This window comes from Bombina bombina, chromosome 5 (genome assembly GCF_027579735.1).
Source record: "Bombina bombina isolate aBomBom1 chromosome 5, aBomBom1.pri, whole genome shotgun sequence".
Lineage (NCBI taxonomy): Eukaryota > Metazoa > Chordata > Amphibia > Anura > Bombinatoridae > Bombina > Bombina bombina.
The window spans coordinates 639,786,469-639,809,647 of record NC_069503.1 but is presented as its reverse complement, the minus strand read 5'-3'; the positions used below and the strand labels follow the sequence as shown (position 1 = coordinate 639,809,647).

The window sequence follows — 23,179 nt, the reverse complement described above, 5'->3', positions numbered from 1 at the left end:
CAGATAAAGCACCGTTAGTGTGTAACAAGTCCGGTCACTCGAACTGTATAGGTCCTTCCGACGGCGATCAATCAATCCAGCTCTGCAGTAGCAAGAGGATCACGCCCACGTGTGCTAGGAATCTACAGCTGCCTCATAGGGACAAATGCAGGTTGCAAAGTCCTGTCGATCGGGACGAAATGAGTAGAATTTGACAAAGTCCCGTCAATCGGGACGAAACGCGTAGAATTTTACAACCTGCATTTGTCCCTATGAGGCAGCCGTAGATTCCTGGCACACGCAGGTTTCTATTGGTAACGTCCGAGGGCGTGACCTTCATTCTTCAGTTAGGCGTCGTTTGAAGAGGATGCACCGCATCGGATGTCTTGAAGATGGAGCCGCTCCGCGCCGGATGGATGAAGACAGAAGATGCCGCCTGGATGAAGACTTCTGCCCGTCTGGAGGACCACTTCTGCCCGTCTGGAGGACCACTTCTGCCGGCTTCGTGGAGGACTTCGGCCCGGTTGGGTGAAGACTTTTCAAGGTAGGGTGATCTTCAAGGGGCTAGTGTTAGGTATTTTTAAGGGGGGATTGGGTTGGTTTTAGAGTAGTGTTGGTTGTATGGGTGGTGGGTTTTAATGTTGGGGTGGTTGTAAATTTTTTTTCAGGTAAAAGAGCTGATTACTTTGGGGCAATGCCCCGCAAAAGACCCTTTTAAGGGCTATTTGTAATTTAGTGTAGGGTAGGGCTTTTTTATTTTGTTAGGGGGATTAGATTAGGTGTAATTAGTTTAAAAATCTTGTAATTATTTTATTATTTTCTGTAATTTAGTGGGGGGGGGTTTGTACTTTAGATTATTTTTTTTAAAATTGTATTTAATTGTATTTAGTTTAGGGAATTTATTTAATTATAGTGTAGTGTTAGTTGTAATTGTAACTTAGGTTAGGTTTTATTTTACAGGTATATTTGTCTTTATTTTAACTAGGAAGTTATTAAATAGTTAATAACTATTTAATTACTATTGTACCTAGTTAAAATAAATACAAAGTTGCCTGTAAAATAAAAATAAACCCTAAGATAGCCATAATGTAACTATTAGTTATATTGTAGCTAGCTTAGGGTTTATTTTATAGGTAAGTATTTAGTTTTAAATAGGAATTATTTAGTTAATGATAGGAATATTTATTTAGATATATTTAAATTATATTTTAGTTAGGGGGTGTTAGGGTTAGGGTTAGACTTAGGTTTAGGTGTTAATAAATTTAATATAGTGGCGGCAGTGTAGGGGGGGCAGATTAGGGGTTAAAAAATATAATGTAGGTGGTGGCGGTGTAAGGGGCGGCAGATTAGGGGTTAATAAGTATAATGTAGGTGGTGGTGGGCTCTGGGAGCGGCGGTTTAGGGGTTAATAAGTTTATTTAGTTGCGGCGGGGTCCAGGAGTGGCGGGATAGGGGTTAATAAGTTTTATTTAGGTGGCGGCGGTGTCGGAGCGGCAGATTAGGAGTTAATAAGTATAATGTAGGTGGCGGTGGGCTCCGGGAGTGGCGGTTTAGGGGTTAATAAGTTTATTTAGTTGTGGCGGGTCTGGGAGTGGTGGGATAGGGGTTAATAAGTTGTATTTAGGCGGCGGTGTCAGGGCGGCAGATTAGGGGTTAATACGTATAATGTAGGTGGCAGCGGTGTAGGGGCGGCAGATTAGGGGTTAATACGTATAACGTAGGTGGCGGCGGTGTGGGGGGGGCAGATTAGGGGTGCTTAGACTCGGGGGAAAATGTTAGGGTGTTAGGTGTACACGTTCGCATGGGAATCAATGGGATATCGGGCAGCAGCGAACATAAGCTCTCGCTTTTTTCCGACTCCCATTGATTCCTATGGCATCCGCGGCCTCCAGGGTGGCAGATTGAAAACCAGGTACGCTGGACCAGAATAGTGCCGAGCGCACCTGGTGGATATTTGATAACTTCCAAAAGTAGTCAGATTGTGCCGAACTTGCGTTCGAAACATCTGTAGTGACGTAAGCATCGATCTGTGTCGGACTGAGTCCGGCGGATCTTATGTTACGTCACCAAATTCTTCTTTTGCCGGTTTGTAGGGTTTGATAACTAAGGCGAATCAGGCTTGCCACAAATACGCTGCGGAATTCCAGTGTATTTGCGGTTGACAGCTTGATAAATACATGACAGGGTGTATAATTAATTAACTTTAAAAGTGTAAGTGTTGCGCTGGTATAACCCCTGAACTTACTGTATACAGTTCTGCTCCCAAAAAACAGAAAAAAGGAAGAATTTATAAGTTAAGGTTATAGTGGTATATGTGCGCTCACAGCTACGGGGTCTGAGAACAAATGGTGTATATGAAATAACTAATTATATAAAAGAAAAAGATGTTACAAATGTCCAAGATAATATATTTATTTATGTACACACTCAATTTGATAAACCTCAATTCAATATGACTAAAACCTAATGACCAGTCACATTAAAACTGCTCTCTCTTAATATGAGTGAAATTGAGGGTTAAAACATATGTAATATTCTACAACCTATATATTGGTTTAAAACAATATACAGTATATATATAAAATAAAGATATAAAGCAAAGATAGTGGACAATGAATACTAGTAAAAGTACCAATGCCTAATGTATATTACAAATGTATATTTGCAACTGACAAATCGGGTTGATTTAAAGTGCAAATAACAAAACTGATTGTAGTTTAAAATGCAAATAACAACACTTAAAGTGCAAATGCCTTATGTGCAAATGCCTAACATATATTGCAAATGACAGATCTGGTTATAATGTGTATTGTAACAAGCTTCTTAGGGGCCTATTTACTAAAGGTCTTGCGGACCTGATCCGACAGTGCAGTTAAGGTCCGCAAGACCTCGCTGAATGCGGAGAGCAATACGCTCTCCGCATTTAACATTGCACCAGCAGCTCACAAGAGCTGCTGGTGCAATGCCGCCCCCTGCTGACGCGCGGCTCGGCCGCTAGCAGGGAGCTGTCAATCAACCCGATCGTACTCAATCAGGTTGATTTCCGGCGATTCCTGTCCGCCTCATCAGAGCAGGCGGACAGGGTTATGGAGCAGCGGTCTTTAGACCGCTGCTTCATAACTTGTGTTTCTGGCAAGTCTGAAGACTCGCCAAAAACACGGGCCCACAAGCTCCGTACAGAGCTTGATAAAAGGGCCCCTTAGGGTCAGTCCCAATCACTCGTTTATAGTATCCTTAATCCTGTTTTTCAATTTAGTGAGATTGCAAGTCTCAAATATCTATGACTACTCAGAGTCTTAAAATGTTTCAAAGTTTAACGTTACACCAAAGAATGGCTATCCTATATGCTTCTTTATGAAAAAACTTCTTTCAAATACCTTGGTATTCTGACACGCACGGACGGGCTGTACACCTCTCAAGTGCCATATTCAGATTCAGATGGCAGTGTCGGTCACTTACCATACTTGAATTGTGGCACAGGTGTCTCTACAGTTGCCATCCGTCATTTCTTGGCTAGCCCACATGATGTCTCAGAGGCCAATCCAGGTGCTGCAGTGGGAGATGTAGTCCCTTAGCGATCCGATATTCCTACTCTGCGCAGAGTTTCATAAACGGATCCAAGGAAAAAGTCCTTTTTAACATCCAAGTAATCCTTCGCTGTATTCAGTAGTTGAATAAAAATACTAGTTGTCCTGCTTTCATCAATGTGTTTCGCGGCTCTATCAAATGTTATTATTCTACCTATTTATGCCTAAATACATAAATCAGCAATAAGGAAAGCAAGTCTACAGGGACAGATGATAACGCCCTGCCTGTCACACTGCACACAAAAGCAAATAAAACAGCAAGAGGGAGATAGACATGGGACCAGAGTTCTATCATAAATAGCTACCTTGTCAAGATTGGCTACCTCAATGTGCGCACGATCACAATTACATAATTGAACGCTACATATGTCTGAAAGGAATGTGTGAAATGTGATTATGTAATGAATAGCGTGCGCAGATGCAGGTAGCAAATCTCAACGAGGGAACTGATCTCCTGCTTCCATTGTATGCATTGTTAATCACACATATATACGCTGCACTGTAATTCCCCCATCTTCACTATGTTTTTTGCCTCCATCTGGGAGGTTCAAGGGGGCGCCATCGCCAATCCTCTCACATCTACTCCAAGAAAACCTCTAGGAATGAACCCCCTCAGGCAGAGGCAAAAAAGATAGTGGAGATGGGGAAATTACAGTGCAGCGCAATGGAAGCAGCAGATCAGTTCCCTTGTCGAGATTTACTATCTGCATCTGCGCATGCTATTTAATACATAATCGCATTCCGCACATTGCTTTCAAACATATGTGGAGTGCGATTACGTAATTATGAGCATGCGCACGTCGAGGTAGCTAATCTCGACAAGGTAGCTATTTTTGACAGGACACCAGCAAGCTCCGTGGCTCAAATAAATTCCTGCTTTAATCCAGACCTGTCACAGTGGGATCTATACAAATCATCAGGTGACCATGTAAAAACATAATAAAACGTGTGTCACACGACCAGATCATGTGACTTGGCAGGACTGTGTTTGAGGTTAACTCTAGTGAGTAGTTCCATATCAAGGGGGATTGTTTACTAGGCATTTTATACCTGCTGGTTGTAATTAAATTCACTACACTTAGACAGCTATTTGTACACCTTCTTATTTTATTTGATCAGATTGACATTCACTTCACATGAAGGGGCTATCAGGTTTGGAAGCTGCCAACTCCCAAAGCAAAGATTTCCTTTATAAAATTATTTACACCTTCCTGTGGGTGACTATAAACATATATAGAAATAAACAGACATCCACACATAAAACAGCTAAAATTAAAACAAAATTGCTTGAGATTAATTAAAATATGGTACCAAAAATCAATAATTAAAAGGCCATTATAGTGGAAACATTACATGGTCTATTTTATCAGAGAGTATGTAATCTTATCACTAGTGACCCTGCAACTTTGATTGGACCACCATACATTAACACACGGGACCAACAGTTCCCAAGCAGTACTTTATGTTTTTAACCCTATTGTGGAGGTTAAACACGTATAGTTGCAAGACTGCTAGTAATAAAATTCCACACTCTAATTAATTAGAGCATGTCATTTTTTTTAACTATAATGGCCCTTTAAATATTGAATAGATTGTAAGTTCTTTGAAGCTAGACCCTTCTAGTGTTGTGTTAATTTTTTATGTTTAGCCTGTTTCATGCATTTCTTTTTTACCTTACAGTAAGTCGGTATCATTATGTTCCTCTATTCATCTACAGAGCGCTAAAGAAGTTAGTGGCTGTATACAATAAGCTCAAATTTTATTCACCAATTTGTATTACCATCTTTTCACTTTTAGGGCATAATCAACATAAATTATCTGTAATCAAAAGAACAGAGAATATTCTAATTTGACTTTCATAAAAAGTCTGAGCATTTCTTTGCAAAGCTATAAAAAGTAGCAGACAATATTGCTTTTGTTTCATATTTCCCAAACTAAGAGGCATGGTGTCTGGCTGTTTCCTGCCAGCATATTCTTTGAAATTCAATTGTTGCTTTGTGAAGTTTAAAAACCAGGCATACATTATAGATGAATTCACTGAATAAATCCAATGTGGTTTAAACAAAGACATCTCGATTTATGGGTGGAGAACAGGAAGTGAAGTTGAAAGAAATATTTCACATTACGCTATTGGATGTCAATTAGATGCAAAAATAAAATGCTAAGTGATATCTGTTTAGGTATATCTGAAGCAAGCAATATTTATTTTAATTACTTACATAATTTGTAGTCAATGTACTTGATTACTTTACTAACATAGGGCTAGATTACAAGTGGAGCTCTAATTTATTGCGCACCCGCAAACAGGCAAATTTAGCCCAAATGCCCCCAAAATGGTGTCTTATCTTTTTTTATGAAAAAAAAATTAGCATTCTTTTTCATAAAAAATTACTGCATAAGGCAGTTTTAAGGGGTTAAAAGTTGGTGGGTGTGGGATGTTAGAATAAAAAAAAAACGGCACTGAAAAGTGCCTTTACATTGCAGTCTATGGGAACTATGTGTACCCTGTAAATATATATATATGTATATACAGGTATATTTATGTGTTAATATGTGTATATACACATATTAACACATAAATATAGATGTATACATTCATTAACATAGATATTTAAAATGGCTGCCTATTGCTGCGCTACTTACCCCCTTCGCTGCGCTTAGGTTCTGTGCCATGTTAAACGGCATCAGATCAAGGCTCCCATTGGAGCCTATGGAAGCGTGTTCTCATGAGCACAATGCTTCCGTGCAATTATTGCACCTAACTCGTAATACCAGCGCGCATTCATGTGCACTGGTATTATCCAGTTGTACGCAAATATGACTTTAGCGTAAGCGATATTTTGCACTCAACTCATAATCGAGTCCATAATTCTTAATCAGTTTACAAACAATATAAAGAAAAATGCAAAAGCAACTTCTTTACCATAACTATTTTACCTAAACTAAGGACATCCGCCCTAAAACTAAGCTATACAAACTCACAAACAAAATATGAACGGAAAATAAAAGCAATGAGAGGGTTGGGGATAGATTTAAAGGGACAGGCAAGTCCAAAAAAGAAACTTTCATGATTCAAATAGGGCATGCAATTTTAAACAACTTTCAAATTTACTTTTATTACCAATTTTGCTTTGTTCTCTTGGTATTCTTAGTTGAAAGCTAAACCTAGGAGTTCATATGCTAATTTCTTAAACCTTGAAGGACGCCTCTAATCTAAATGCATTTGATGGTTTTTCACCACTAGAGGGCATTAGTTCACGTGTTTCATATAGATAACATTGAGCTCATGCACGTGAATTTACCATGGAGACAGCTCTGATTGGCTAAAATGCAAGTCTGTCAAAAGAACTTAAATAAGGGGGAAGTTTGCTGAGGCTTAAATAGAAGGTAATTACAGAGGTAAAACGTGTATAATTATAACTGTGTTGGTTGTGAAAAACTGGGGAATTGGTAATTAATTAATTATCTATCTTTTAAAACAACAAAATTTCTGGTGTTGACTGTCCCTTTAACAATATATAGCTCAAAAAGAAGACACAACACAACACAATGGCAGTTCCAATTTATACATGACATCTCAAAAGTTGAACTGCAATTTTAAATCCAGAGAGTGCAGTATCTTCCTGTTAATATCTGAACTTTCCTGCACACTGGTACATCAATTTTTTTTAGTTAGAGGGCGCCGGTTTCCATGCTATACACACACACACAAATATATATATATATATATACTGTATATATTTAAAACAAAAAAAGAGAAGAGACCACTATTGTCCAGCACTAGACTATTGCTCTATCATAAATATCACACATAAAAAACACAAAAGGGTGAAGGAGAGAAGGGTCTATGCCCCCAGTTAATACTTAATGCAAATTTATTATTGTAACAAGAGGACAACCTAAATAAATCTACTACTAGTCTGCAACAGGAACATCTCAGTATAAAGCATGTGCATATTATATAATTAATACATCTAACATCTGTGTAATGTTCCAAAAACAATATTGAGCTTAAGGGCTGAAAAATGTCCCACCAAAAGGCAAGTAGTTTAAAGTTCGTAAATCACCATCATAAGTTCATTTTCCCAATCACAGCACAACCGGCTGTATTTATAATCCAAAAGGATAAGGCTTATCAGTAGTGTCTCACCAAGTGGCAATTAGATATATACTACTGATTTTAGATCACCCATCCAAACTGCTGATGTAACAGAATTTCAGGTGAACCAATTCCTTCCAACCACGGATACACAACATGAAAAATAGCAAACCGCTATATTACCTTTGTAGATGAAAGCTTTAGAATGACTCAGTGTTGCTTTCACACTTTCGGCAATTTTAGGTTGACTGGGGTTATATGCTGTGTTACCTTACGTTGTGTTTACTTGTCTCCTTCTTCCTGGGTTGGGTATTAGCACCATTCATACACCTTAGCAGTGATGGTATTGCCACAAGTGTTCCTTTTGAGATACAGAAGCGGTTACGAACATTTCAGAGGCACTTGAGCGCATAAGCGCGCCTCTATCGGTAGCTCAAAAATAATAATTTGCAGACAAGCAGTATCTCAGGGGCTTGCAGCTGACAAGCCCGCTGAGTAGCAGCTATGCGCGTTTCACCCATTCAAACATCAATGGCTACTAGAAAACTACCTGGATTAATTGATATACCATTCAGTTTTTTCAGAACATTCAGTGAGTCCTTCACATATGATGGGAGGCTCAAAAGGCTTGGTCTTAGGCAGAAATCAACATACTGAGAAATATGCTCTGTCAGAGATCTCATACCAGATATTATGAGACGCCCAGGGGGCGGATGTTTCTTTTTATGTAACTTTGGCAAGTTATAAAAAGTAGGTGTCACCGGATGTTTCACATATAAAAAATCCAGTTCTTTTTGAGTTATTAATCCCTCTTCTTTTGCTCTATTTAATATTACCAAAATATCCTCACCATATATCTCAAATGGGTTGAAGCGTAGTACTTTATATTGTTTAGGATCTTTTAAAAGGCGTAAACATTCTAAAATGTAATCATCAGTATCTAAAACTACTACGTTACCGCCCTTATCAGATGGTTTGATGGTAATCTCTGTGTCTCTTTTCAATTTGTTAAGTGCTTTCCTTTGTTCTACACTTAGAATATCTGAACTTTGAAAACCTGGCTTCAGCAGATCAATGTCTCTCTCCACTAATTTCACAAAGTTATGTATTAGTGGAGTACTAGATAAAGCTGGCATATATCTGGATTTACTTTTTAGATCACTAAATCCTATATTCTCAGATTTCTCTTCAATATTAATGTCCTGTTTAAAATTCTCACCAGCTAATTCTTTTAACACTTTTAAACTTTGTTTTTCATGTATGTTGAAAGTTGGTCGATTATCAAAAACTTTTTTTAAAATCTATTTTTCTCACGAAAAGGTGTAGATCTTTCACTACTTCAAATTTATATATATATAAATACACACACACAACACACACATGTGTGTAACTAAAGGGTCTCAAAGGTCTCAATCGAGACTGGGCCTGCAAGTTTAGGGGGCCCATGTGGCCATGCAATTAGTACTGGTTTCACTACGGGGACATGGTAGGGCCCAGGCTCCACCTGCATCATGCCTGGCTCCTCTAACACCATATTTGTACAGGGGCCTCTTCTGGTGCAGACTAACCCCTTAGCAGATTAACCAAAGATGAATGGTGTCTTACATTCTCAGAGCAGCCGCACTTTCTGCTGATTTCAAACAGCCAAAAGGGAATTGTTGAAATGGAAGTTTCATTAGTTGTTTAAAGGGATAGAAAAGTCAATATTAAACTTGCAGGATTCAGATAGACCACATCCTTTTAAGTCACTTTTAAATGCACTTATATTTCAAATGTGCTTTGTTCTCTTAGTATCCCTTGTTGATAAAAATATGCAAATATCCTACACTAGTGGGAGCTAGCTTCTGATTGGTGCCTGCACACGATTGTCTCATATGATTGGCTAACTAGATGTATTCATCTTGCTGCCAGTAGTGCAATGTTGTTCCAATTTGATGATAGGAGTAAATTGAAAAGATGTTTAAAATTGTATGTTCTATCCAAATCATGAAAGAAAATTTTGGGTTTCCTATCGTTTTAAATAGTGACACAATAAGTGTAAAGTTTTAATTTCAATAAAACAATGGGTGCTGCCATGTTGTAACTTAGGTTACTTTCTCTGCTGTGGCCAATTAGGGACAGTTATAAATAGGTCACTAGAGTGTGCAACCAATGGCTGTGTGGATTATAACAGTGTCCTGCACTTCTATTTCTAACAGGAACGGGAATGCTCACTATTTTAGAATTGAATTACAGGAAAAGGGGACACAATAAATAATGAAATTTATTGTAGAGGTATTTTATATATACAATGTATCATTTTATATTACCATCTCAAAGTGTTTAATGTCCCTTTAAAGGGACACTAAAGTCAAAAGTAAACTTTCATGATTCAGATAGAGCATGCAGTTTTAAGAGCTTTTCCAATTTACTTCTATTATCAAACTCTGCACATTATTTTTATATACACACTTTCTGAGGCACCAGCTCCTACTGAGCATGTGCACAAGTTCAGGTTATACGTATACTAGTCTGTGATGGGCTAATGACTATCACGATACAGGGGGCTGGCATATGGGGAAAAAATACATTTGTCAGAAAAAAAATCTATTGCTTATTTGCATTGTCTTTTTATTATGCACTTTTTAACTAAGCAATTCTACTGTATTTAGTTGTCCATTAAATGCAGGGACTACCTGTTTGTGAGACACACCGTTCTCAAGATAAAAACTGCCTTTTTAGAGAATTCCACCAGGCGCTTCATAGTGCTGGTGAGATTTCTTAGAGAATCTCACTAGCTAAAGACCATTTTTTGAACCTTGCTAGATAGGTATATTATTTTGTTTGTGGCCATTTATTGGTTGTATAGATTTTAATGGTGAATAAATATTTGAAGTTTCTGCAAAACTGGGAATCTATTAAAATGGACACTAACCTTTTCTGTTGTCTTGTTATAAAATAATATATCAGTCAAGTATAAATAATAAGTAATAAAACAAATTAACATCTTGTTTGCTGACAAGTGGCCAGATTACAATGGAGTGGTATTTAATGCTCCCGCTCGATCGTTAACTGCACTAGAAGTAAGCTTTTTGCGCTTGTATTATGAGTTGAAAGTAAACTGTTTTCGCTCTTGCGCTAACCCAACGAATGCAAAAAGCAAATTTTAGAATATTGGGTACGTGTTCACATACTCCCCCATAGAAGTCAATGGAGAAAAAAAAGTCTAAAAAACACCAAACTCGCGCGCAAACCCGATCGCATATTCTCATATGGTTAATTTTCTAAAACTGCCCCAAATGCCCTCAAAATAGAGGGAATTATAGTTTTTTATTTAAACTAGGCAGTCTTAGGGGTCTAAAGTTGATGGGAGTGAGGTGTAAGAAAAAAATGTCACTGAAAAGTGCCTTTACATTAAAGTCTATAAGAACTGTGTGTTCCCAGTAAATATATATGTATATGACTATATACATATATATTTATGTAGTCATATGTATATATACACATATACAACAAAGCTCACATTGGAGCCTATAGAAGCGCACTCTCATGAGCGCAATGCTCCCAGCAATGCAAATGCAAGCTCACGTTCGCATTGCTGTTAACTTGTAATACCAGTGAACATTAGCGTGCGCTGGTATTACACAGTGGAGTGCAAATATCGCTTTCATGAAAGCGATATTTAGTGATACACTTGTAATCTGGCCCTAAGTATTTTTACAGGACTAATAAATATACTATTTATTTAAATTAACTCTGTTTAGGTTCAGACGACCTTTAAAGACATATTATATCAGATTTTGAAAGGATTAAATAAAATAAGCAAAATTATCATTACATTCTTTAATTGTCTATGGTGGAAAATGATAGTTTTACTTCACCATGTCAAAAGCTTTTGATGTGTCCATGCCAAATAGGAAGAGGGGTTTTTTACTTTTCCCCATCTATAAATGGAACACAGCTACCTGGATTTTCAAGATATCTATGTCATAGCATCATCCCTGAACAAATCCTATTTAATCCTCAAGGACTGTGTATGACATATATTCTATCATGTAAAAAATTTATAATTTGTGTTTAGCAGTGAAATTGTGGTCCTACCAAAGTTGGTCTTGTCAAGCTGTTGAATAAGTAGTTTGAACAAAAAAACAAAGATACACCATATATAATTATACATAATTATAAAGAGCAAGAAACTGGTGGCTACTCAAAATAAAATCTAAAAAGAGCTTTAATAAAGAAAAGGTTGAAAATAGCTACATTGAGGAGTATAACAAAAATAGAAAGTTATGGGCAAAAAAAAAAAAAGGGTCAATGAGTTTCATGTAAAAGGATTTCAATTTTGGAACATGCCAATAACATCAAAAATGCAGTTAAAGATTAAAGAAATGGTAAAACAATCACCACTGTCGCTAAACATTTTCAACTATATCAGCATAGCTCACCAAACCATTTAAAATACTCAATAATTCAAAGAATTAATGTAGGCATAAGATGAGGTAATCTTGAAAAATTACTCCTCAAAGCAGAATGCAAATGGCTATATCTTCTAAACGCAGTGAAGCAACATGGTCTTAATAATAACAACAATTATTCTGTATATTTATAAAAACGATACCAACAACAAAAGGATTAACCAAAATCAAACGATACACACAGTTACAAGCTGCACTTTATTCATTACCTTAAAGGCACTAAATTTGTTTAAACAATAGCACACTATTTGTAATTTTCTAATTTCTCTCACATTTATTTTGTCACTCAATAATATTATAAGTGGATCATAGACACTTAATATTTGAATTATAAGATAAATAACAAATAAATCTAATGTAGAAGATGATAAATATTGGAATATTACCCTATTTCCCTCCATTCACTAATATTAAATTCAAATTTGTTTGCACAAACTGCACTACACTATTTTTAAATTACATCCTTCAAACCATGTAATTCTGACAAGCATCCACAATTGCACTATCACTTTCATTTCACATATACCAATTATCAAGATAGCTAAACTTACCTTTTAGCAGAATCTATTAGAAACAGGGGTCAAGTCCTACAAAAAAAAGTGTGGGAACTCACTAAGACTTCCACCCCTCTCACAATTAATATTGTTTTATACATACATGCATACATACACAGACACACATACACACACACACTGTATTTATATGTATCTATACACTTTGGTTAATGAAAGCAAATTAAAACCAATGAAGGGTTGAATTGTTGCCTTTGGGCTCCAGACTCCTCCTCTGTCACAGAGTCTCACTCACTTAAGGTGCAACAGTCCTATTTCTGCTGAGGGGAGCTAAATAATCCCAGAGCAAGCCACACAGAAATGTAGGCACCATCTGTTCCACACAGTGCAGAGTGATCACACAGCAGGACTGCTGACAGGCTTACATTTAATGTATTGTAGGAAATGTTACTACCCATTACTAGAGGATCTCACTATCCCTCTAACCAGACTGTGCTTCAGCTCCTCTCGCCAGCAGCAGCAGTGTTTACTGAAGTGTTCCTGTTCTCAGTCTAGGGGGAACTTAGTTTCCCCTGCAAAAATAGTGCAAGAACTCCGTTCCCTTGCGTTCCTGCACAACTTGACCCCTAATTAGAAACAAGTCCATTATAACAGCTAATACTAAGATTAAAAGATATCTATAACAACATAACTGCACATTAATTCACTGAAGTAACAGATATAAACTTATTATATCACAAAGATTGAGAACTGATGATATGACCGCAAGTAACATTTAGAACTAGAGTCTATTGAAATTAAGTTGCATAATACAGTGTAACAATCAGAGTATTCGCAATCCAGTTACAAACATGACAATTCAGGCCAAATAAATTTGATCTCCTAATATTCATTTAGCATCAAGTATACGATCAAGAATATCAGGCACCAAATAATATGTATATAATGCTAATGCCACATTGAATAATTGTAAGATCGGATACGCTACAAAGTATCACGTAAAATGTAAACAATGATCAGCCAATAGAATTGTACCAGGAAGTAAAAAGAGAAACTTGTTCGCCTAAATAAGATAACAAATTACTACAAACGTCATTGCATACTGATTGGACATTGCTATTAGAGTGACAACCATACCAACCAATCGAAATTCACATCTCGCCAATCAGAAATAAGAGGAGGGATCAGTAAACCTGTAAATAAACGGTTTCAAAACCAACACGTACCCCCTCTGAAGAAGCATTGAGTAAAATGCATGTCAGGGGATTTCTTTGAGAGCCGTGTCTCTCTTTTTTAAACATGCTTGTTGTATACAGTTGTTATTGGTTAAAAGACCAGAGGCATTTATCTAAAATCTAGAGTGACTTACCTCCTATACATGTAGCTATATTTATCTACCCTACAAACTTACCTTTGTTTAATTATAACCGCTGCATTGCCAGAATACTAACTATAACAGGGAAAGATAAAAAATAATTTAAACACAATTGTTTAAGCAGCCGCTCCAAACCCACCAGTCGGCATACAATCAAAGACTCATGCTGATAATGTCAGACGCCACCACAAACACCAAGCAGCAACAAGGAGACCATCTCACAGAGGCAGGGTGCAATGCCGGGGATGCAGCAAACCAAAAGCAGGTAAGTAACAGAATTGAAAAATCCAGCAGCACAGCAGTGAGCATATTTTGCAGTTGAATCACATTTTTGAGGATCTTAGTTGCCCAAATTTTATATATAGAAGACGTACATCCACTAGTAAAATCTATATTCCCCCGGATGGGAAGATATTTTGAGCTGGTACGATTGATCCCTAATTTGTGGCAAGTTTTGCTCCATGCCAATACTACATTATGCATTGTATATTTTAGGGTTAATTTTTTCATAACACTAAGTTGGTTAGAATGAAGATATGCTTTAAGTGAATACGGGGCAATTATCGTTTCTTCTATTTTATAATTGGTAATATAATCGGCTTCTGTAAGTCAATCCAATGCTATTTTATATAGACATGCAAAATTATAATTTTGAATATTGGGAAGGGCGAACCCTCCCATCTCTTTAAGATCTGTTAGCCTTGCTATTGAAATTTGTGGTTTCTTAAAAGACCATAGGAAACAGGAGCATTCAGCATCAAATTTTTGGATGTCTGATTTTCTTAAAAATACTGGAATATTTTGTAGTAACAATAAGATCTTGGGAAATAGACACATTTTTATTAATGTAATTTTTGCCGATAGGGTAAGTGGTAACTTATTCCACTGCTTAAAATAGTTAAAACATTTTTTCCACAATGGTCCAAAATTTATATCATACCATTCTTCTGGATTCTTTGATAGATTTATTCCTAAATATTTTATATTTATCTCTACACTGATTTATTAGGAGACTATTTCTTTTCTTGATCACCCAAAGAATCTCTGATTTAGATATTCAATGATTATCACATATAGTATTCTTAAATACAACACAAAATTAAACCAGATACATTTCTATACCAATTAGAAACTTATATGGACACTATACATTTTGGAAGGAAAACAGCTAAAGCATGCAATACTAGAAAAGGATTCTATGCCTTTTATTTTTTAATAATAATAACAGTCTCAGTGTTGTGTGGGGTATTTAGATCCTATCATTTTTCAAACCAGTCTCTTATTGCATGTAGAAAAGTGTATGCACTTTTTAGTTCAGGAGAAGAATAAATTAACTAGACTGTCCCCCGTTGTTGCTTACTCCTTTTACTCTTCTTTAGATATGTTATGGATTTATCAACCATCTATCGCACGGGATAACCCCGTTAGAGAGACTGGTCCCTTTTCTTTTTTTTTTTCCCCAGCCTCAATATGTAATTATAATTGATAGTTCAGTAGAATAAAAAAAACTTTACTTTGATTGTATTTTAGGCACAGTACTTATCTTGACTTATCTTGACCTCGTTGTAGCAGATGTATCCGTCCCTATGTCTCTTTAAGACTTGAGGTTGTTACACCATGGGCTCCCCCTCCGCACTCTGTTGCCTCCTACCCCTTAGCGGTTTAGTGTAGGTTCGATATCACTCCTTATGTCCTACCTGCCGTCAAATTGGGGTTCTAGGAGGTTTGCAGTCAGGGTGATAGCTCCATATAGCCCAGGTCAGCTTGTAGGTGACGGCAGCGGGGATCAGGTTTTCCCACCAAGATTCTCCAACTTGCCTTCTTGGATTCACCGCTTAATAGCTCCTTAATAGCTCATATCCCGGCGTTCAGCAGCTTGAGAAACCGCAATCTCTGTATCCGACTTCCCACCGGCGTTATGGAAGCAAACAGCAAGCTTGTCTGCACCTTTCCCGTGCTGCCTCTGTCGCCTTTTAGTCTTCACCCCTGATATCCAATGCCCAAATGTACTGTATGATTTCCCGTGTGGCTCTAGCGAGTGAGCCTTTATGGCTTGCGAGATATCCTGCTCCCTTCGGGTGGCTTGTACACGAAACAATTTGTCCACTCCAGCCTCCTAGATAGCCTGGTGCATGTGTGAGACAAACAATACACACAATTTGCTGTAGAGAGCAGCGGGGGGCCTTGGCGTAGCTGGAGCACCTAGGACACTAACTTTGTGCGTCTACACAAATCCCTCCTCCAAGCAGAAGTCCCAAGTGAAATGCTACAGCGGTCTTAATTGTTATAGGTGGGTTTTTAAAGAGTGTCTAAAGCTATACAAGGTTGAAGGCAGTCTGATGGAGCAGGGTAGAGAGTTCTAGGGGACAGGAGCAGCATGTGAGAAGTCTTGGAGGTGTTTAGAATGGCAGAGAGGGGCAGCTGATGTAGATTGGCAGCTTAGATGGACGAATCTAGCTGAAGCATACATAAAACATTAGAGGGGGAGAGACAGCATTTGGGAAGGCATTTTAGAAGTGGGGTGCAGTAGTCAATGTGTGATAAAAGGATGAATTAGTATTTTTGGGTTTCTTGAGTAAGGAAAGGGTGAGTTCTGGAAATGTTGCATAGGTATGCACAGCAGGATTTGGTAAAAGCTTGTATACGTGGAGTGAATGTGAGTTTAGAGTCAAGTGGGACCCTAAGACAGCAGACCTAGGGTGAGATGTTAAGAATAGAGTCTTCCACTGTAAGCGAAATGTCAGGTGTGGGATGTCGGGGAGATGGTGGGACAAGAAGCAGCTCAGTTTTAGACAGAATGAGTTGTAGGTAGTGTGAAGACATCAAAGAGGAGTTTGCAGAGAGGCAGTTGGTAACCTGTTTGAGTAAAGAGGGAGAGGTTGCAGTAGAGGAAAAATCGATTTGGGTATCATCAGCATATCAGTGGTACTGGAGCCCAAGGAGGATATCAGTTTTCCAAGTGACGATGTATAGATAGAAAAAAGAATGGTACCCAAGACAGAATCTTGGGGTACTCCTACTTCTCTTTTAAATGAAACTGTAAATAAATGGTGTGAGAGAAAGGAAGTTAACAAAGAGAGAGCTGTGCCTCAGATGCCCAAATAATGTAGGTTTTGTAAGATGGACAACTGTGTTGAAAACAGCTGATAAATCCAGAAAGTTGGTAAGGAGTAGTGTCCCTTTGCTTTAGCTGATAGTAGATAATTTGCTACTTTAGTAAGAGCAGTTAGTTTTAAGTGTTTAGGGCCGAAACCAGATTGTAGGGGATCAAGTAAGGAGTTAGTTGAGAGGAACTGAGTTAGGCGATTAAAGACTAGTCTTTCTTATAATTTGGAGGCAAAGTGAAGTAAGGAGACCATCCAATAGTTAGAAGGGGTGTAGGGGTCAAGCAAGGACTTTTTAGGATAGCGTGATTAACATGCTTGGATGTATCATGAAATGTGCCAGTGTCAAGAGACTAGTTAAAGAGATGAGTTAGGGAAGGGGTTAAAGAAGCAGAGAGAGAGGGAAGACATTGTGAAGGAAAAGGGTCAAGTGGACAAGCTGTGAGATTAGCAGAATAGATAATTACAAAAACGTCTTCCTCTGTTACAGGAGAGAAGTAACATGGAGTTTTGTAGGGTGGGTAGGAGGGCTGTGTTTGAGGGGTGTGGGGAGAGATATCATTTGCAAATGTCTCAATTTTATTTTTGAAGTGATCAGCTATAATCGGAGCAGTTAGTTTGGTTGTGGGTGGAGGTGCAGGCAGATATAGAAGGAAATTAAAGTTGAAAAACAGCCTTCTGAGCTTGGATGCGTGAGTTGACATGAGGGATGAGAAATAGGCTTGTTTGGCTAGGCTGAAGCAGCGTTGTATGATCTGTGGATGAATTTATAATGGATTAAATCAGCACGGGTACGTGATTTCTCCACTAACACATGAACATCACTGAATATAGTGGGTCTGTTTGGTGTTGTCATTGAGCACATGATGCATGGCAAACAGTGGAGCATGCAGCCTTGTCAAGTGTTGACTTTAGTGCCAAATTATACTACAAGGCAACAAGGTCTGGACAAGAGAGGGTCAAAATTTTGGAGAGTAGAGGTTTCAGTTGAGCAGAAAAGTCTGTGAGATCCAAGTAATTTAAATTCCTGTAAGGTAGCAGTTTTTGGGGGCTTGAAAGGATGCTACAGTTAGAGAGAAATTTAGTAGATGGTGGTCAGAGAGAGGCTATAGGATGTTAGAGAACTTGGAAATGGAACAGAGGTTGATGAAAAACAAGTAAATTAAGTTGCCTTCACAGTGGGTTGGAGATGTTGTCCACTGAGACAGGCCAAAGAAGGTGGTAAGATATAGAAGTTTAGAGTCAGAAGTCATGTTAGGTTTGTCAATAGGTATGAGTGTGGGAGCCAGGATGGTCTAAAAATTGTGATGCTGGGCCAGCTGGCCTATAGATAACACCAACATGGAGAGCTATAGGGTAGAAGATATGGATAGCATTATCTTCAAAAGATGACAAAGAGAGGGGTGAAGGAATGCAGAGGAAGGTACAGTATGGAGACAGAAGTATGCCTACTCCCCCTTCTTGTCTGTCTCCTGGCCTGGGAGTGTGAATGAAGTGCAGGCCACCATAGGACATAGATGCTTCAACAGTTTTATTAGAAGAGGAGAGCCATATTTCTACAAGTGATCATGCACTATGGCAGATGGGCTTGATTTATTTACCTATGTATCTATGGCTATGTCTAAAATCATTCTCTCTGCTGCCTTCCTCCATGTTTTGTTCATTCTGTTGTTCACTCACACTCTGTATTGGATTAATATCCATTGCACACTATCTCTCTTTTTCAGCAGATGTTTTCTCTCTGAATTCCTGCCTTCTTCTCTGGGACTATTCCTGCTCCCTTTCCTGCCACTATCAGATGGTCGTATACAGTCTGACATCCCTCCCAATATAAACAGGTTCTTGATACACACAGATTTTGTATCTTGCATTTGATAGCTCTATCTTTACAGTGCATCTGTGGAACTTGAAAAAAGATACATCTTTGTAGCGGTGTATGCAGAGATAGAATGCCAATAAACAGGAGTGATAAATTAACAATGCACTCAAGTAAGGAGCTAAGTTAAGGAGTTAACTGTATTCAAATAACCTGCAGGAACACCCTATTAACGGCAAGCGGTATCGTGTTATCTCAGCTTTTTCCAAACAACATAAATAGCACTCGTACTACGAGTTAAAAGTAAACGAGTTTGTTTGAGCGTAATCATGATTTAAGTTTATTTGCGAGGTGGAGTAAAGGATTGGGTAGGGAAAAAAGTTGCACTAAACACAACATAACTACACTTAAAACTTCAGTTACAGTCATATAAACGCTATCTGATATAAATTAATTTAAAAAAATAATATACACATGTTTATGTTTGTATGTTTGTCTGTACATATGTATTAATGTATTTACATGTGTATTAACATACATATGTACACATATAAACACATAAATACATATATATTTATATCTGTATATATCAATACCTATAGATAATTTTATATACGTACATATACAGTATATATATATATATATATATATATATATATATATATATATATATATGAGAATAAATAGAATATATTCTTCAAGTTTTATGTTGAGTTTAGTGCTCTTGAATAAAAGTGATCGCATTAGCACATGAGTAAGAGTGTTAGGTTTTTTCCAGTTTGTGTGCTCCATTGAAGTATATCAGATAATACGTTAACGCAGTTGAGATATTTGAAGTTCAAATTCATGCGTGTGTTGGGTTCTCGCTCATGCACTAACTTTTTACTTTCAACTTGTAATACGAGCACAATCTGGTGCAGGCAAAATGTTTACTTCTAGCGATCTTAACGCAGGAGCGCTGAAGAGCACTAATCTAACCCCAAATGGGCTGGGTTCTCTTGGAAGTTGATTTCTGCTGCCTCTTACTCACATAGCTTTTCTATATCAATACCATAATAATTAAATTTTAAATACAGTTGGCAATTTCAACAGTCAAAACTAGCTATTGGAAATTGTAAAATAAAGATAAATTAGATATTTGCAAACAATTTAAGAAACTTCAGCAAGTAAAATAAATAATTGGGAACACTTTAAAGGAGGGAAAAGTTACAGTACAATATCCTTTAATTACTGAATCCATTGTCATCTGCTGTATACACAGAACTCTGAATTTCTTAATATAGTAAAGTAACCATAAGAGACATTCAGTAGCACTTTGCATTTGCTGTTCTTAATCTTTTAATTGAAATTACAATAAAATATTTTTTTTCTGCAGTTCCAGAATGCTTGTTCATGTTTATGAGCTGTATTTTAGCTTTTTAAACTGTGAGAAGAAAGTTGGCGAACTGTGGAAGTTTTACTGTCTTGAATATAGTATACTAGGACCTCAATCACAATCTTTACAATATCGGCTCCTGAATTTGAGGTTTTAGTTTCCGGCCATTTATTTCACCGTGTTTTAAGGTTGCCGCCTTAGCCATGTTTTCCTGGACAGTCATAAGTTACACATGCTGCAAGGTGTTCATGGAGGGACATGACTAGTGCTAACCAGCAACACTTTTCATGTGCTGCCCATAGGTACAATTCAATATCCTCCATGCAGACCATGCAGAATGTGTAACTCATACTTGAACAGGAATACATGGCCAAGGTGGCAAACCCACCGTGTTTTCCAACTGACCACAATCCCAAAAAAACAGGCTCAGACACAAACCAGGTTTACACTGAAAAATGATTAGGCCATGTAATTGTTTGACTATTATTTTTAAAAAATAAAGCATTTATTAAAAAATGCAAAATACTGCATGTATCTCCATTGAGATGATGAACAATAGGGGGGAAAGTGGGCACTCCCATCTTGCTCCATTTGCCATATTAAAAGATTTGGAAAGTAACCTATTTACTTTTGCTGTCAGGTGTGTTTACAGGTGAAAAATATGTTGTATTGTGGTCTGCCCTAGTCCAAATTTCCTGAGAGCTTATCACAGGAAAGACCAGTCTAGGTGATCAAAGGCCTTTTTGGTATCCATTGATTCGCTATTAATAGGACCTTATGAAGCCTAGCATGACATATAGGGCTAGATAACAAGTGGCTTGCTATTTAGCGTTCTCGCTCATGCATTAACTTTGCTAGAAGCTGAGCTTCAAATTTTGCAAACTTTAATGGAGTGTAAAAATTTGGCAAACCTGATTGTGCTTAAACAAGTGTGCTAACCCGACATGAAATATGAATAATTTACATGAAAACAACAATACTCCCAGCAATGCTGAATATATTAATTTAATATTTCAATTCATATTTTATTGACAAATGCATTGGCAATGAATAATAAGAATGTATCAAGAGGGACCCTCCTCATTCACTCACTCCTCCCCACACATACCCACATCCACCAACAAAAAACAAAAAAACAAAAAGCATACTACAGTATAGACTCCAAGTTGGAATAAACCAACCAAAAAATATTACAACCCCCAAGATGTCCCAAGGGGGAAATTACTTGCATCACTTATTAGAATAGTTACTGTGATGTGTATGAACCCCAATTCTAATCCGGTATTTGATATGGTGTGGTGGTCTGTATAACCATCTATCAACACTTCAAAATAGAAAAGTCCCGGTCAGTTCAATGAACTCCTGTCATGAAAGCTTAATTCAGTATTTGATTGGTGGTTCAGATTCACATCTGTGTCCTGTCATGCTTACGTTAGTGTCCCACAGTCACCCTGGGATGTTAGCATTTGGTATAGAGCAGTATGTTGTATTACAGAATATACGCTAACGGACTTTAGGTGACAAGGTATTTTCGTGATGCACCCCCACTCAGGTAGGCGGATTCCCATTAAAGGTCGGTTCACATGCAGCTCTAAATATGTCATATATGTGGTAATATGCCCCTGTGGCCTGGCATATGTGGGTGAGATGACACAGTATGCAAAAGATAGGATACACCAGCATAAAGCAGCTGTACCCCTAAGATGATGGGGAGATAGACAAAAATTACTCTTTAAAAAAAGAGGCACAATGGATCAGAAAACTAGACACTTTAACACCTAGAGGTCTCAATAGAGATATCTCCTGGGAAAACTTGAGATTGTAGGGTTGTGGAGGGATAGTTTTCTTTTTTACAATCTCTTTTCTTATTTTTAAACCATGTGAATAGCAATGATTGACAGATCTGTGTAGATAAAAATATACTTTTTTTCATTTATTGTTTGAATATGAGGAGGTAACAGTGAAATACTGAATGAGTTAAAAATGTATAATATGCCCTCCTTCATGTTTGCTGCGTATGTATGGGGGTTGAATGTTTAGGATCCAATGAGAAGAGTTCTGCAGCATTAAATAGCGGTCATTCGCTGTTTACCCCATACTCCTTGTCAAAGGGTGGAATCCCGAAACGCGCGTCAGAGATTGTGTGACGCCATCACCTGTGCTAGTGAACTGAGTTTGTTGAGACATGGTTGCAGCAGTCGAAGAGGTCGTAACGAGTTTATATACGCAGATGAAGTACATCAACGGAAACTCACTAAGTCTCACAGGCACAAGTCTCATTCTATTGGCTAATTCGAATTAGCCAATAGAATGAGAGCTGCTTAAATCCTTTTGGCTGATTTGAATAGCCAATAGGATTTTAGCAGCCCTAATTCCTATTGGCTGATTCAAAATTTTCAGCCAATAGGAATGCAATTGACACCATCTTGAAATGTGTCCCGTGCATTGAAGATTCAGTGTACTGCGGCGACCGTATGAAGAGGATGTTCTGCGCCGGATGTCTTCAGGATGGACCCGCTCCGTGCCTCAGGGATCAAGATAGATGATGCCGCCTGGATGAAGATTGAAGAGGCCACCTGGATGAAGACTTCTCGCCACTTGGATCAGGACTTCACCGCCGGATGAAGATTGAAGAGGCCATCTGGATGAAGACTTCTTGCCGCCTGGATGAGTACTTCAATGCCGGGATGAAGATCGTTCAAGCGGCACTTCAAAAACTGTAAGTGGATCATCAGGGGTTAGTGTTAGGCTTTTTTATGGGTTTAATTTTTTAGTTTAGGGGCTGGACAGTAAAAGAGCTAAATGCCCTTTTAAGGGCAATTCCCACACAAATGCCCTTTTCAGGGCAATGGGTAGCTTAGGTTTTTTTAGATAGTTT

General features: G+C 37.8%; 1 pseudogene; it reads right to left on the bottom strand.

Moving 5' to 3' along the window:
• Positions 1-16,700: 16,700 nt before the first annotated feature.
• LOC128661581 (uncharacterized) overlaps positions 16,701-23,179 on the bottom strand; it is a 47,147-nt pseudogene continuing 40,668 nt past the window's right edge.